The 12750-nt window shown below is 41.2% G+C and overlaps 1 protein-coding gene and 1 non-coding gene across 3 annotated transcripts in view; both read left to right on the plus strand.

Moving 5' to 3' along the window:
* Positions 1 to 12750, plus strand: part of LOC109429833 (uncharacterized) — a 44557-nt gene that overhangs the window by 18084 nt on the left and 13723 nt on the right. The window lies entirely within an intron of this gene.
* On the plus strand, positions 7352 to 7424 carry Trnak-cuu (transfer RNA lysine (anticodon CUU)). The gene has a single exon. It is a non-coding gene; the product is annotated as a tRNA-Lys (tRNA).

Below are 12750 nucleotides of genomic sequence, written 5' to 3' on the forward strand. Positions count from 1 at the left end.
CAAAGTTCTTACAGATAGATTAACACGGGAAATCTGAACACAAACCACTACCACATAGGAATTTGGATTGGTCAATGGTAATTTGATTTTGTTGCCGCTTATCTTGTGCAACCAGAGCACACTAATACCATAGACTAATACCAACATTCACTCAATACAGCAGCTGGAGAAAATAAGGAAAAACTCACTTTGGCGAACAAAGTTTGCAAAAAGAGGTATTGTGTGACTTTTCACAAACAATTATCACTCTCTGTAGGAACTTTTCCAAAACATCGACACTCTCAAATTGAAAATTATCAAATAATGCAGCTTTTTCATGATCAACACTTTTATGAGATCTAATGTGATGTGAGCGTTTTGCACCGATATCCCTCGTAAAAAGGTAAACATTCAATTTTCACGACTGTGTTGGTGAATATTTTGGCTGGAGCATAAATTTATGCTCCACGTAAGGAGGCACAATCCAACCTGTCAAACTCCATAGTGAAAAAACAGTTTGCCGTCCCCTTGCATTTAGCGTCTGCAAATTATAGGTTGAGTGTCTGGCTTTCGCATCGCGATTGAAATTTTATGTGGATGGATTACACCTTCCATAGAGATGTTGAAGAGTAAGCATTAGAAGTCATTTCGTTGTTGCTGTCCCTGGTAAGATCCGAATGATTTGGATAATTCACCCGGAAGTTTCGGGCCGGAACCTTTACGAAGCTTTACACACCATTAATCGTTGCTTTGAGCAGTCTGGTCAGTTTCTCAGGAAAGCCTCTTTCGTCCATGGTTTTACATATATCTGTGCGTTGGATGTTGTTATATGGAGCCTTGAAGTCGACGTACAGGTTATGCATTGGGGCCTGATATTTACGGCATTTCCGTAAGGTGAAGATCTGATCCGTTGTCGACCGGCCGTCGATAAATCCGGCTCAATGACATTCATCCAAGAGCTCGTTCGTGAGCACTTTGTGGGCAGCAATCAAAATAGTGATCACTCTGAAGTTCTCACATCCTTTTTGTGAATGAGGCAGATAACCTCTCCCTTCAGCCGGGGCCCGTGGCGTAGTTGGTCACACGTTCGCTTCATATGTGGATGGCCATGGGTTTGATTCCAAGTGCCGGGGAATTTTTCGTCAGTTGCTCTTCACCGAGAGCGGCTGATACTGACCCTCTTCTAAGCCCCATGGCTCAAACGGACCCGGATACCTGGATATCGGCGAATTGCTACTCATAATGGACCCCCAATCGGACTGGAAAGGAACAACGGCCACCTATCATCCTTGTGCTCATCATTCTACCATGTAGAGTAGAAAAGTGAAAGCAGCAGAAACGCAACCAGTTCGATAAAGAATAATAGAATACATCTAGGCTCTGTACAATACTGTAGGTACAGCTGTCAATTGAAATCGCTCACGTAGACAATAGAGCTGTAAATTAGGTTAAGTGATTAAGAATAAAAAACCCCTCCCTTCCACTTCTCCGGTAGCTGTTCAGTTTCCCAGATCCTGACTATCAACGTTATCAACCGGTGGACGCAGACTGTCAACTTTTCTGCGTCCACATTGATGAGTTCAGTTGTAGAACCATCTTTATCAGCTGTTTTGGGGTTTTGAGCTGGTGAAGGGCATCTTGAAGTTCCCTCAGTGTGGGAGTTGGATCTGCTATACTGTCGTAGTCGACTCCTCCGTTGCTTTCTCCCGTGCTGAAGTTCTGCACGTCATTTAGGTGCTCATCGAAGTGCTGCTTTCACATTTCAATCAACTCACGTCCGTCCGTCAAAAGGCGCCCATTCTTATTCATACATATTTCGGCTCGCAGTATCAATACGTATGCGGCGCGGAGATGCGTTGAGCTTCTGGTAGAACTTCCGTGTTTGTTGAGAACGTTACAGTAAGTCGAATTTTCACGCAATCTTTCAGGCGAACCTTTTTCTTCCAAAAAAGACAGGTCTTCTGTTTGTATCGTTTCATGTTCTGCTGGGTTCCATGCTGCAGCATTGCCTCTTGCCGGTACCGTACATTGATGATGACGGAACATTTTGGGCGCAGTTTGACCATCACCAGGTAGTGGTCGGAGTCGATGTTAGCGCAGAGACAGCTTTTGACGTTAATAACGTTGGAGAAGTACCTTCCATCAATAAAACCGTGATCGATTCTGTCTGCTGTAATGATTTCCGGTCTGCGATTGTCTTGGAAAAAGAAGGTGCTACGAATATATATAGTCATGTTCATAGAAACGGCGAAATAGATAAGTCGTAGACCGTTTTCGTTCATCAGCTGGTGGGCGTTTAAACTTTCCAAACGTCAGTTAGAATTTGTCTTCCTTGAGCGTTTGGGTCTAGAAGTCATTGCCGCCCAGAAAGTCGCCTTACGCAATCTGTAAAAATCCCTATTCGCAGCTGTAAAACGCCTTTTTATCGCACGGGAAACGCCATTTTCACATGTCACAAATGTTTCAAGATCAACGAATTTTTCAACAACTTCAAACATATCCCCAATGATCACTACCTCAGCACTAACACCACTAGGCCTGCCTTTGTCTCTACCCGCTATCATGTATTTCGTCTTGTAAGAGTTATTCGTCAAGCCTATCCTCGTTGGCTCTCTCTTCAGAGGAGCATAAGCTTCCTCCACTGCCCTACGATCGAAGTCGATGAGAACGACAAAGCCAAGGAGAATGTTCGATCGTGTGATGATAGTGTCATACGCCGAATTCAAACGAGTAATCCCTCTGTAATTGGTACACTCTAACCTGTGCCCTTTCTTGTAGATTGGGCATATGTTAGGGTGTCTTTTGTGCCATATGTGTCTTTTTTAAGAAATAATAATGTGGTGGATTGATTGATGTAGCTGCTCGCTTCCAGGGGCTTAAGAAGTTCGACCAGGAGCTCGTCCTTCCCATCAGCCTTGCTGTTTTTCAGCTCCTTAAGGACAAACATCTTGACATCCCGCTTCAACAGTGCATCAGAACTTCAGACGCACATCTCAAGAAGCAAGCTTCAAACAACAAAGCGCTTTATTATTCTGTTCTTGCTCACTTGTAATAAGCTTAAAATGAGAAGCTCAAGTGTGCTGATTTTGTTTACGAAGAGTTTTGTGCCCTCGAAATCGTGAGTAGGTGCCAAAGTCGGCCATTGTGGCGGCCATATTGGGATTCTAACAAGTCTGTCCTTAAGGGCCTTGTTAACTGCATCCAGTGTTGGTAGTTGCACTGCATGATCGTCATCCATTCCTGTTCCTGGGTGCTCCTTCACTGCTACCATTCAACGAATCTTCGAAGTGCTCCTTCCAACTGGCTGCCACCATTGCTTTGTCGGTCAGCAATATTCCTTTTTGGTCATTGCTCATGGCGTCACTGGCGTAGTCTTGTGCCGCGCGCCATTGACAGTTGCATAAAACCTCCGCATATCGTTCATGTCCATACTTTCCTGCGCTCAGCAATCATACTCTTCGTGCTGCCGTTTTTTTTACTGCGGTGGATTCGTTTCCCTGTTGAGTTGCGTATTGACCACTGGCATTCGTCTTCTGGTAGGGTATCTACCATACAAATTTCAAATAAGTTTAGCTCTACCCGAATGTTCACAGATTTTTATGGAATTTGTACCAGAGCATGTAAGTTTCATTTAGAATTAAATAAGTGTTCCTATCAAAAGGTTTGACATATGGGAAACAGAGGATTTCGGGAGTTGTTTTTTCTCGGGGAAATTGTATTCTTTAAATGTCGTTCAACTGTCAAAAGCGTCTTTTATGGACATGAGACATACGATGACAAATGGTCGCATCTACATGTATAAGAAGTTGTCACTGGAAGTTGTATTGGAAAAATAGAAATTATTTCGAAAACCTTGGCATTGTCTATGATAGCTCTAAATACCATCTTCAACAACGAAAATTTTCCACACAATCGAAGTGGTAGAAGAGCAAGGCCATGATGGCGGCGACTGGTTTGATTTCCGGTCGGTCCAGGATCTTTCCGTGATGTATAGTAGGGGAACTTCCGTATTTTCGGCAGTTTTGTTCTCTTCGTCACGGGGGGGTTTTTGAAACCTGTTGATCTCAGAGTTGGCCTCAAATCCTTCCCAACCAAGCTGAGTTATATGCCCAAATTTCAGGCAATTTGGCCCACAAAAACCCTCTATAACGAAGTGAACAAACTTGCCCTTAGTCACCCTATATCATCGTATCTGCCATACGATATACCCGTTTAAAATTATCAATTGGCGAAGAAAGCTATTCCAAATTTATTCTGTAAGTTTTATCATTCCTTGCGATATTTTTTTACCTTCCCATTATAATACGTCCAGATTATGTGAAACCCGTTGATAATGCGGGCTGAACTTCGAGACAAACCAGTTGTTCACATTGTCCTCTCGTGCCCGGCTTGTATGGACCATCAAATGATGAACATGTGAAGAAAAATGTTCAAATCCCCGCAGTTCTTCTCCGTAGCACAGCTTAGGGCAGATAACATCGAACGGAAAGGCAAGGCAAAGATGAAACACTATCCCATGCCACCATTTACCTGCTCGGTTGCCTTTGTGTTTGTGTGCAGCTACGGCGTAACACGTAGATGCGAAAACGTTCCTCCCATCATCGATTGAACCAAAGTTCTTCGCTTTGTGCTTGAAACTCTGACGACATGGTGTGGTCTGGATTGGCAATCCCAAAATTGATTTTGATATGGTGCAATGGTAGTTCTTCCGTTTGTTCAGCAATAAGAATTACATTAATTAGCAGTGTGTAGGGACAACAGCAGCAGCCTTATACCTAAAGTGTTGATTCAGAACGTCAAGATGGTCGAGAACGTTCAATCGACTCCATATTGTAGCTAAATCAACTGAGATTGGAATTTACCATTGTCTGCACAGGATACAAACTTCATAGGTATCTGTATCGCATGGATGTTTGATTGTATATCTTTGCTGAGCAGAATGCTTGGATAGAGTTGCACTGTTCAATATGTCTGTTAACAGTTCTGGTTGATTTTTGTCCTTAAGTTAAATAGTATATGAACAAGCGTTGTCGAATCCCGATAACCAACAAATCTCAGAGTAAATAACTTAGGTATGAACACCAAAGCTATACCACTCCGGTGGACTCAGTAGCAGTGATAAAATGAAAGTACAGTTAAAAGCGCAAGCTGAGTCTGGTTGACGATAGTCCACAGTACCGTTGATGATGACACACAGCAAGACGAAAATGAAACGGCGTGGCTGCTGCCTGCTGTTTCAATGTATGCTGCTGCGGCGAAGCGTAGATCTGCTCTGGTTGGTGCATATACAATAATGGATTCATTTTGGCTTGGATAGGTTTGGCCCACATAGGCAGTTCTATATAATATCTCGTTTAATAGTTATAATATCATGGCTATTTTCTATTGAATTGCGAGAAGTATTCAACTTTACAGTGTACTTTGTTTTGCTTTCCAATGAAATATTCTAAAAAAAAAATTATTGCACTTCCAATGAGAAGTATCATCTTTAAAGACGGTAAGGATATTGGCACTAAGTTTTGAAGCGGTAGTATTTTTTTACGTATAAACATTGAGATCCCGTGAAACGAGTTTGTGCGTATCCATAATACCGGCATTAGAACTTAAAGGTCAAACAGTTTCACGGGAGTTCCCCGCCAAAATATTTGAGAAAATGATTTTCAGTCTTTCGATTTGCCATTTGTTTGGCTCAGAACGCTGCCAATATCATAAGGAACAATTTTATAGAAAATCGTATTATGATCGAGTTTGATCTTATTGCAGTTTTATCTAAGAAAAGATGTTCGGGCTCTAAAGAAGTTGATCATCAATATTAATTTCTATTCCCGATCAGCCTAGATAACCGTGTAGTGGCGGTTGCAGTTACCTCAACTGGCTAAGAATATCACTACGGATTGCCTAATCCGGTGGTAAAAGTCCACCAAGATGCTATCCTATTACAGAGTTTATCAGAAAGGACATTGTTGCGGTCATGGTAGAGGTACCAACCACTAGGGGTAAAACTGAAATCGCTGTGGCCTCAGCTTACTTTCCTGGTGATGTTCCTGAGGTACCTCCTCCTGAGATCGCATCATTTGTTCAATTCTGTAAAGAAAACAACAAATCGTTTATCATTGGCTGTGACGCCAATGCGCATCACACGGTTTGGGGTAGTACGGATATTAACAGTCGAGGTAGTAGAGTATTTGTCTTCCAACAATATAGACATTTGTAGTAATAGTGATAAACCTACTTTCTCAAACGTAATCAGACAAGAGGTCTTGGATCTAAAACTGTGCAATGCTGCAATCTTTGACAAGATCACAAACTAGCACGTGTCAGATAAGATTTCTCTATCTGATCATAAACACATAATCTTCAATTGGAGTGGTGGAGTTTATTCTAGAACCGCATTTAGAAATCCCAGGAGAACAAACTGGGATCAATATGTAGAATTGTTGAATACGCATTAATTTACAATGGGATAAACTATTGATTCAACCCAAAAGCTGGAATCATTTTCTCAAAGGGTAAATGAAAGTATCATCAATTCCTTTAACGGAAGTTGTCCCACCATACAATCGTCTTCTACTAGAGACGTGCCATGGTGGAACTTTAAACTGGATCGCCTTAGAAAATTTTCTCGTAAAATGTTCAATAGAGCGAAACAAACGGGAGATTGGACTCAGTACAGGAAAGCCCTGACTGAGTACAACAACGAAATACGAAAATCTAAAATAAAGTCTTGGATGCTGACATGTGAAAACATAAACAGCACTCCTGTAGTTGCAAGACTACAGAAAACGCTTGCAAAAGATCATTCAAATGAATTGGGAAACCTGAAGCGCGACGATGGAGCTTTTACCAAAACTCCTCGTGAAACATTGGATTTAATGATGGAAACCCATTTTCCAGGTTCGGTTCTAAGTGTGGATTCCAATGATACTATATCTCTGGAAGGTGAAGGATGTCCTAGTATAAACTCATCGGAGTCAACTAGTACAATAAACACCGCCTCAGATTTAGCTGATGAAATCTTCACGAAGGCCTGAGTGGAAAATGCAATTAGATCTTTTCAGCCTTTTAAATCTGCAGGAGTTGATGGAATATTTCCAGCACTGATTCAAAATGGAGAAGCGGTGTTGGTTCCATCACTAATTGAGATGTTCAAGGCTAGTTTAAGATTGAATTACGTTCCATCAAAATGGAGACTTGTAAAAGTTATCTTTATACCAAAAAAGGGGAAGCGAGACAAGACGCATCCCAAAGCATACAGGCCAATTAGTCTTTCTTCAGTTTTGTTGAAGACTATGGAAAAGATTTTGAAGGATTTTATCAATTCTTCTTACATAAAAGAGCATCCCCTATCTGACTGCCAGTTATTACAATATACGCCCGGCTAGCTCAGTCGGTAGAGCATGAGACTCTTAATCTCAGGGTCGTGGGTTCGGGCCCCACGTTGGGCGCCATTATTACAAATAAAAAAATATATAATAATAGCCCGCGTTGGGTGCCAAAATACGGACAAACAATGATGGAACCCTATAAATGCTCTATTTTATTTTTCATTACGAAAAATAAATAGAACATTTTAAATGCACATTAAAATATAACTACACGAATTCACATTTACAACACAAAACATAAAGGTGGCCAGTTATCCTCAAAGGAATAACAATTTACGATCACAGGATGACGAGGTTTCATTTATTGGTTTTGGTCCATCAGTCAATCCAGGAACAGTGTTTTGTTTGGCTGATTCCATTTTTGTTAACAGTATTTATTCTGTTTTCATAGCTTATTTGTGTCTAGGAAAACTAATCCTAATTGGCCATCCCGAATCGGGTGTTAATGCAAGACGGCTACATTTTGATGTCCCTGCTAGGGAGCGGTTTGCCTGTCTTGCTGTCATTTGTCGCCAGAAATGACCTTAATGTATGCAACCACTCCGGTTGCTAGTGCTATATTTCTCCTGAGTAATAGAAGAACCCTATAAATGCACATTAAAATTAATAGAATATTCACAAGCTAAAATCGTACATGTAACAGAAAATAAACTGGTAACACAGTTTGCTTATCAATCTGGTAAGTCAACGGTTACGGCACTTCATTCGCAAGTAACAAAGGTGGAAAAAACGTTTTCAGCAAAAGAAATAGCTCTATGCGCCTTTTTAGACATAGAAGGAGAATTTGATAATGCCTCCTATTCATCTATGAAGTGTGCCATGGAGAACAAAAACTTCGACCAATGTATCATACATTGGATTTATACTGTGCTTGCAAAAAGAGAAATCACCTCTGAGCTGGGAAGTTCTTCTATAACAGTAAGGGCAACGAAAGGTTGCTCTCAAGGAGGAGTCTTCTCACCACTAATGTGGTCCTTAGTTGTAGACGATCTTCTAAAAAGCTTGAAGGAAAAAGGTTTCGAAGTTGTGGGCTTTGCAGACGATATAGTCATAATAGTGAGAGGAAAGTATGACGAAACTGTTTCGGAGAGAATGCAAAGGGCCCTAAACTATACACATTCATGGTGTATTAAGGAGGGCCTTAGCATCAACTCGTCAAAAGTCGTAATTGTCCCTTTCACTAGGAGAAGGAAGATCAACCTAAACGCTTTTCGGCTTGGAGGGATACAAATTCATCCTAGTGATCGAGTCAAATACTTAGGTTTGATACTGGATGCTAAACTGAACGCTCAAAAAACTGGAATGCTCAAATTGAGTCCGTGATCGGTTTGTTGCCTGGTGCGTTCTGGTTATGCTTCAAAACTATTGGCAGGAAGTGGGGCTGGAAACCAAAAATGATAATGTGGATTTACACTGCGATAATCCGCCCAAAAGTGACGTATACTTCGTTTGTCTGGTGGCCAAAAACAAAAGAGGTTACCACGCAATCGAAGCTTGCGAAAATTCAACATCTTGCGTCCATTGCTGTTACAGGAGCGATGCGAAGCACTCCATCAAAAGCTTTAGATGCGATTCTCAATCTGCTACCTTTGCACGAGTACGTGCAATTAGAAGCAGAAAAGGAATTGTTGAGACTTGAACGAGTTGAAAAGTTTATGCCAGGTGATCTTGTAGGTCACCTTAGCATTTCCCAATACTTCCAAAATAGGCCAGTAATGAAAATGATTAAAGACTGGATGAAACCTGTGGAGAACCATGATGTTCCTTACAAGTTGCACGAAACAACTCGTGCAGACTGGGAAGTCGGAGGTCTCACTGTTCTTCAAGGGTCAATCAAATTCTTTACAGATGGCTCAAAGGTTGGAATTAAAACGGGAGCAGGAATCTACGGCCCTGGAATACAAATTTCAGTGGCGATGGGACACTATCCTACGGTGTTTCAAGCAGAGATTCTTGCTATTTTGAAATGCGCAAATATCTGCCTTGAGAGAAAATACAGATATGCAAATATTTGTATTTTCTCAGATAGTCAAGCTGCACTAAAAGCATTGTGCGCTTACAAATGTACTTCAAAGCTTGTCTGGGAATGCATTGTTTCACTGCGCAGGTTGTGCCAAGGGAATTCAGTAAACTTATACTGGGTTCCAGGTCACTGTGGCATTGAAGGAAATGAAATGGCAGACGAGCTTGCTAAAGGTGGTTCCAATTTACGTTTGCTGGCCCAGAACCATTCTGTTGTATATCAAACTGTACAATAAAAATGGACCTGAAACGCTGGGCTGAGCAGAGGGTGATATCCAATTGGATGGACGTTAAAAATTGCAATCAGTCAAAACGATTCATAACACCAAATGCTTATAAAACCAAAAAGCTCTTAGAACTCAACAAGAGAGCTCTATGTACATACACTGGCCAGTCCGATTGGGGGTCCAGGTATCCGGGTCCGTTTGAGCCATGGGGCTCTGAAGAGGGTCAGTGTCATCCGCTCTCGGTGAAGAGCAACTGACGAAAAATTGCAAGTGCCGGGGCTGGGAATCAAACCCATGGCCATGACCATCCGCATATGAAGCGAACGTGTGACCAACTACGCCACGGGCTCCGGTCTACCAGCGATTATACACTTCGTCTTGCTGGTGTTGATGGTGACATCAATTCTTTCTTCTTCTTTCTTTCTTTCTTATTTATTTATTTATTTATTTATTTATTTATTTATTTAAGTAATCCAACTGACTTTTACAGTCTTATTGAATATTTAACTCTAATATAATCATACATGAATAATTCCTTCTAAAGGGCACGAATGCCTCTTCCACGTCTCGACGGTCAATTCTGATGATATCGATATCGTCCGCAAAACCTTGGAGCATGCACGATCGTGTGACGACGTTACCACTACTTGACACACCAGCTCTTCTAATAGCCAACAAGTTCGGCAGTGCATCACCCTGCTTCAATCCATGTACAGTTACGAATGACGACCTTGAAATCTCATCCGCAGCTCGTACACTACAATGTCATCATTTCGACGCACCAAGCGTTGGGCAAATCAGCCCAAACAGTTTTTCATCGGAAAACCGTATTTCACCATTGTCCACTTAACTCATTTTTTTTTTGCTGAATTATACGTTGCTTTGAAATCAATAAACTGATGAGTTTGCAAGTCGTACTCCGGAATTCATCTGATTTTTGTTGCCTAAAGCATTGTCCAGTTAGAATCCGGACGCAGATAATCACTTATATCTCAGAGGTGGAATAACAAACAGAAAAGGTGAAGCCCTCAAAACAAAGATAATTTACTATAGTTTCATGGAAAAATATCATTAAAATTATTTAATTTAATTTTTAATACATTTTCTCATTTTTTCCGTGATTACTTCCTTAAAAATCTGCACAATGGTAGTAAATTTTAACAACAACCCCTTCGACGGATTTGTTTAACAATCAGGTCATCTCTGTAGTGTCCTGAGGCCCGCTACCAATCTGATTAGGATTCCAAAGAAACTTTGCCAAATATTTCTCTTTTTGCGAAATTAAGGGCTATTCAGTGAATTCCAAAGAAGCGAAATTTGAGTGTTTTTTCGTTAATAAACACTACCCAACAGTGATGACACCACTACACATCTCAGGCTGTCGTGATAGCTCACCAAATTAGCTCAAACCTCTGCAGATCCCTTGTGTGCATTTTTGAAAAGCAGCACGCGATTCTTGAGGTTATCATCTTCGTACACATTTGGTGTCAAAATCGTGATGTGAGAAAACGATGTCCAGAGCTCGAACTTCCTGGCAAATCTTGGAATTCCAAGCAGATTTATCCATGAACATAAACTTCAATCTTCTTTGGGCACTTACTCATGGCATGGTTAACAACATCTGTGCACATCACACATAATGGTTATGGAGACATTAACATTTTTCGCGACTGTCGTACCTGACCACGCTTAATTTTCAGCGTGTTTGTGCAAGATTTTTTTCCTTCACTTGTCTTCAATCTGAAATAACTTTTCACTCGTAGCAAGAAAATCGATGAAATTTTCACCATCAATAGAGGACTTGTTTATGATCAAACTGCTGTAAAAAAAAATATGATTATGATCATTGAGAGCGTCACAACAAATTATCCTTTGCGTCCGGATTCTAACTGGACAATGCTTTAGTATACATTTGATCAGTCGTTGGGCCGGTCAACCCGAAAACCAGTAGGATATTCGCCGACGAAGGACTCCTCCAACGGTATCAATCTGTTCGTGACAAAATTTTGCACACCGTCACGTTATTATCGTGACAAAATTGTGTACGACGAGTTAGAGAGTGTTATTCTTTAATCCTTGGTATTTGGAGGACTCCAGCCTGTGTGCATGTTTGCAAAGAGGACAAATGATGCCCTCCAGTCAACTAGCAAGTAGCTCTTCTTCAACAGGATGTGGTGAAGTATGCCAGAAATAGCAGCTGTTGTTCAGCCGAAAATTAATCTTTTCGAGCAGTCTCAATGTTCTTCTACTCTTTGATAGCTTTTTTTACTTCATCTTGCGTTGGAGATTCCAAACTTGTCCATGTCCATCGTTACTGAAGCTTGAACTATTTCAAACACTCTTATATAAAAAAAAGTATTTGTTTCCTTGCACCGTGCTCTATTCTACCAGATACCAGACACTGAAATCCGGATCCTGACAACGTTCTTTTGGAACTGGTCATCCAGCTTCTGTCGGCACATATTTGCCATCACGTTGAATATGGAAACGCAACCGTTGCTGAATCCTTGAATTCGCCACCTTTATTGAGCTTCTCGAGTATTTTAAGCATTTCGACAAGTTTCTCTTCGACCTCTAGGTTGTGCGCCAGGGTATAATGTGTGTTGGGCACTTTGCGACGATTAACTCAAATCCGCACACCAGCGCACAATTTGCGCGCCGATTGCCTATGCGCCAAGTTTTTCACTAGTCAAATCACTATTAATCAGGGAATGAAATTATCAGCAAATTGAGACGAAAAACGGCGTTTTTCGAGCAACCGATTTTTTCTGTGTTTACTTTTCCTGTGAGAAATGTTTATCGGTCGTTGCTGTTTGTCCCCGATCAAAGATAGCCGAAAACTGGAAATCGCTCTTTTCATTTTCGCTATCCAACTTTATCGCCTGCAAAGTTATCGCGATAATTATCAGAAGGCAAATAACAAAAATTTGCCGCTAACGGGATTCGAACCTAGACCCTCCACAAAAATGTGTATGAGCGTGCACCATAACCACTCGACCACACAAGCTGCTCGAGAGAGGGCAGAAATTTTATACATAAAAGCTACAGCCGGTGACGACGGGACTACGGAAAGGCAAACAAAGAGCAGAAAGCAAACCAGCCAACTTTTCATTGCTGATGATAATCGATTTTCGGCG

The sequence above is a fragment of the Aedes albopictus genome, chromosome 1 (genome assembly GCF_035046485.1).
Source record: "Aedes albopictus strain Foshan chromosome 1, AalbF5, whole genome shotgun sequence".
NCBI lineage: Eukaryota > Metazoa > Arthropoda > Insecta > Diptera > Culicidae > Aedes > Aedes albopictus.